This window comes from Vanessa atalanta, unplaced genomic scaffold, assembly GCF_905147765.1.
Source record: "Vanessa atalanta unplaced genomic scaffold, ilVanAtal1.2, whole genome shotgun sequence".
Classification (NCBI taxonomy): Eukaryota; Metazoa; Arthropoda; class Insecta; order Lepidoptera; family Nymphalidae; genus Vanessa; species Vanessa atalanta.
Window position 1 is genome coordinate 10,001 of NW_025919960.1, and position 4,990 is coordinate 14,990.

A 4,990-nucleotide genomic window follows, 5' to 3' on the forward strand; every position below is an offset into this window, starting at 1 on the left:
TTTTCTACGAGAGGAGGAGGAGTGTTAGTGAGTTAGCGTTCGACAAGAGATAGTCATGTATGTTTGTTGGTTGGTTGTATATATATATATATATAGATCAGAAATCTATTCTATAATATTACACGAATATTATATTTTTATGATTTTTCGATAAATATATATAACTCGAACTCGTAGAGTTCGAGGAGGAGGACGCGGATGAGATGATCTTCTCGATAGACTTCACTTCTTCAATACACGAACGTTCCACGTTTTCGTCGAACACTCTGAAATCGTTAGAGTCCCGTTCGTTGCGATTAGTTCGTGTATCGATGGTGTCTGTGCGTGCTGTGTCTCTCGCGTGTTCGTAATTCGCGTCATTTTCATTATTATATTATTACGTAAGTCTTCTTATACGTTTAATATCAATAATTAACATATATAATTTTCGATACATTAACATTAACATTAACATTAACATTATATGAGCTCTATCTCGACTCTCCTTTCGATACACGAACGTTCGACGTTTTCATCGAGCACTTCGTTCGAGAAAACGTTCGTAGAGTAGGAGTAGAGCTCGTTGCGTTCGTTAGATTATTTTTTAATTTTTTTATAGAGATTCAATACATTTATGTCAGGATATTTTTTTAAAGATAATTTATATTTATTTATTACTTCATTATACATATTTTAAGGTATCAAGACTGATATGAAACTTAAAAATTATATTATTAACATTATTTACGCATTCGTAAATCGCGTCATGTTCTTTATTATTATTATTATTATATTTATTCGTCATCGTCATAATTATTATTTTAATTATAAAATATAATAATTTTAATTATAAATTTTTTTTTTTTCGATAAACGAATACCGGTGAATTTTAAATAAACGAAGATACAACTTTCTTTGTTGTTGTTGTTGTTGTTGTTTTTTTTTTTTCTTTTTTTTTTATTGTTGTTGTTGTTGTTGTTGTCGTTGTTGTTGCATTGACGTTGCATAATATCATATAATCATATACTATCTATAAAAATATAGAACAAAATAATCGAAGTTTTGGAGATTTTGGAGGGTTTGGGGTGTCAGTTGGGGGGGAGGGGGTTGGGGAGGGGGGGGGGGGGGGGCGGATAGGGGTGCGTGTTCTGGGGTTCGTCGTCTTATGATATCAGATCGAATATGAGAAACATAATAAAATAATAATAATAATAAAAAAAAAAATACATTCCGTTCGAACGAGCCGAATGTCATACTCATCGTCAGGCATATATATGGAGTAGTGACGGTTCGAACGTCGAACATTCAAAAATTTATGTTAGACGCGAAGTGACCGGATCAGTACTCTTGTATAACGAAAAAAATGTTATTATCGTTTTCATTTGTCGTCTTTGTTGCGTGTCTTCTGGCGTGTCTCTCGATTCGTCGTATCGCGTTATATTATACTTTACGTAGTGTAACAACAAGTATGTACGTACGATTCGTCTCGACCGCTGGGGGATATTCACTGACACACGTGAAAATGATAAAAAGATTCTTATTCGTTCTGTAAAACTGTGCCGACCGACGGACGCACGTAGATCTCTCTGCCTCATGCGCTCTTCCTCTTATCGTCGTCGTCGTCGCTCTCGCTACAATCTATCCTCATGGAATAAATGTTGATTCATTGTAGTCGATCTGCGACGTCGCGACGATATGAGAAAACGTTAGAGACGGAGTTCTTAAAAGATTCAGTGTATTCGTATAGTGTGTATAATTTTTATATTATATATGAACGGTCGTTTCTAAAATTCTTTTTGTTAATTTTTACATTTATCATGTACAAAAAATACACAACCCGAGTATCGGTACGATCACTCAAACACCGGGCGTCGATCCCAATGTTTTACGATAATAATCGTTGAACAATACATACGTACACGTCGTGTGCGAAGTGTTATTTTGAAAAAAAAACTCGATCTCGTTTAGAACGTTCGAATTCGTGACCGTTATGTGTCATTATGTGAAGACGCCTCCGCCGCCGCCGCCGCCGCCGCTGTCGTCGCGTTATATATTATAGCGCACGCGCGCGCGCGTGCTTAAAGCGCGTTTGTGTCTCATATAAATTTTTATAAGAGTCAACCGTTAAAATCTATCGCGTCTAACGCGATCGACGATACGGTGAGACGCTCGTTTCATACTGTGCGTATATTGTACATGCATGCATAAGTTTGTGTGTATTTTATATGCGAATATGAAACGAGAAGAGTAATTGACGACTTCAACAAGTCTCGGTTAGCTCCCTGGTTGATCCTGCCAGTAGTTATATGCTTGTCTCAAAGATTAAGCCATGCATGTCTCAGTGCAAGCCGTATTAAGGCGATATGCGAATGGCTCAATATATCAGTTTTGGTTCCTTAGATCTTACTCAGTTACTTGGATAACTGTGGTAATTCTAGAGCTAATACATGCAATCAGAACTCTGACCAGTGATGGGATGAGTGCTTTTATTAGATCAAAACCAATCGACGGAGGGCGTCTCGTCCGAAGTCGTTAATTTTGATGAATCTGGATAACTTTTGCCGATCGCATGGTCCAGTACCGGCGACGCATCTTTCAAATGTCTGCCTTATCAACTTTCGATGGTAGTTTCTGCGACTACCATGGTTGTCACGGGTAACGGGGAATCAGGGTTCGATTCCGGAGAGGGAGCCTGAGAAACGGCTACCACATCCAAGGAAGGCAGCAGGCGCGCAAATTACCCACTCCCGGCACGGGGAGGTAGTGACGAAAAATAACGATACGGGACTCTTTCGAGGCCTCGTAATCGGAATGAGTACACTTTAAATATTTTAACGAGGAACAATTGGAGGGCAAGTCTGGTGCCAGCAGCCGCGGTAATTCCAGCTCCAATAGCGTATACTAAAATTGTTGCGGTTAAAAAGCTCGTAGTTGCATTTGTGCGCCGCGCTGTCGGTGCACCGCATCCGCGGTGATACTGACACGTCTGCGGAGCATATCGTCGGTGAGCCGGCGGTAAAACGCCGGTTCAATATCAAAATCCTATCGCGGTGCTCTTCAGTGAGTGTCGAGATGGGCCGACAATTTTACTTTGAACAAATTAGAGTGCTCAAAGCGGGCTCAAAATGCCGCTTGAATATTTCGTGCATGGAATAATAGAATATGATCTCGGTTCTATTTTGTTGGTTTTCAGAACTCCGAGGTAATGATTAATAGGGATAACTGGGGGCATTCGTATTGCGACGTTAGAGGTGAAATTCTTGGATCGTCGCAAGACGAACATCAGCGAAAGCATTTGCCAAAGGTGTTTTCATCAATCAAGAACGAAAGTTAGAGGTTCGAAGGCGATTAGATACCGCCCTAGTTCTAACCGTAAATATGTCATCTAGCGATCCGCCGACGTTACTACAATGGCTCGGCGGGCAGCTTCCGGGAAACCAAAGATTTTGGACTCCGGGGGAGTATGGTTGCAAAGCTGAAACTTAAAGGAATTGACGGAAGGGCACCACCAGGAGTGGAGCCTGCGGCTTAATTTGACTCAACACGGGAAATCTCACCAGGCCCGGACACCGGAAGGATTGACAGATTAATAGCTCTTTCTTGATTCGGTGGGTGGTGGTGCATGGCCGTTCTTAGTTGGTGGAGCGATTTGTCTGGTTAATTCCGGTAACGAACGAGACTCTAGCCTGCTAAATAGGCGTCGTCATTTAGGTGTGCTCGATTTCGGTCGAGCAACTCACTGGCGGCGTATTAAAATTCTTCTTAGAGGGACCGGCGGCTTCGAGCCGCACGAGATTGAGCAATAACAGGTCTGTGATGCCCTTAGATGTCCTGGGCCGCACGCGCGCTACACTGAAGGAATCAGCATGTTCTCCCTGGCCTAGAGGCCCGGGCAACCCGTTGAAACTCCTTCGTGCTGGGGATTGGGGTTTGCAATTATCCCCCATAAACGAGGAATTCCTAGTAAGCGCGAGTCATAAGCTCGCGTTGATTACGTCCCTGCCCTTTGTACACACCGCCCGTCGCTACTACCGATTGAATGATTTAGTGAGGTCTTCGGACCGACACGCGGTGGCTTCACGGCCGTCGGCGTTGCTGGGAAGTTGACCAAACTTGATCATTTAGAGGAAGTAAAAGTCGTAACAAGGTTTCCGTAGGGGAACCTGCGGAAGGATCATTAACGTAAATTATCAATCTCGAAAGAGTGCGATAATGAACGATAATAAAATTCTAAAACACAAATATCGACGTTCGGAATGTGTCGTTTCGATGCGAGGACGCGATTCTCACTCTCTCTCTCTCACACAGCAGTGTGTCCGAGTCAGAGTCCAGAGTCGTGTAACGCGTCCTATTCTGATATTTTTCGATGTCGATTTCGAGGAAAGTACGATGTGTTAACGCACATCGTCATCTTCAAATAAAATGTATATTTCTTTTTTTTTTTTTTGTACTTTTTTTTTTTTTTAACTTTTTTTTTTTTTTTTTTTAATTTTTTGAATTTTTCTCTGTATACTAAAAATAAAAAAAAAAAACGAAAAAAAAAAAAAAAATAAAAAAAAAATAAACTCATATCACTGGCGTATAGAATCGTTCGAGTGATCGTAGAAATTATAAAAATAAAACAAATTAAAAACCATTACCCTGGACGGTGGATCACTTGGCTCGCGGGTCGATGAAGAACGCAGTTAACTGCGCGTCATAGTGTGAACTGCAGGACACATTTGAACATCGACATTTCGAACGCCACTTTGCGGTCCGTGGAGAAACATCCAGGACCACTCCTGTCTGAGGGCCGGCTGTATAAAAATATAAACCACACTGTTCAATGTTTAATGTCGTAATGTCTATTATTTCGTAACCGACTCAATAGACTGACTGACGTTTCTCGAACATATGACGGTATCCGCGTTCGATGTGTTATATTACGTGTTTAAATATACTTAATATAAATCTCGTTCTCGGTCCGTTCAAATATAACAAATACGATGTGTATGTATGTTTACGTTTACAT

At 40.8% G+C, this 4,990-nt stretch overlaps 2 non-coding genes across 2 annotated transcripts; both read left to right on the forward strand.

The window, feature by feature from the left end:
• The first annotated feature begins 2,258 nt into the window (after positions 1 to 2,258).
• LOC125076460 lies at positions 2,259 to 4,159 on the forward strand. Its single transcript, XR_007120420.1, has one exon. It is a non-coding gene; the product is annotated as a small subunit ribosomal RNA (ribosomal RNA).
• Positions 4,160 to 4,616: 457 nt separating this feature from the next.
• Positions 4,617 to 4,774, forward strand: LOC125076458. The gene has a single exon (XR_007120418.1). It is a non-coding gene; the product is annotated as a 5.8S ribosomal RNA (ribosomal RNA).
• Positions 4,775 to 4,990: the final 216 nt, after the last annotated feature.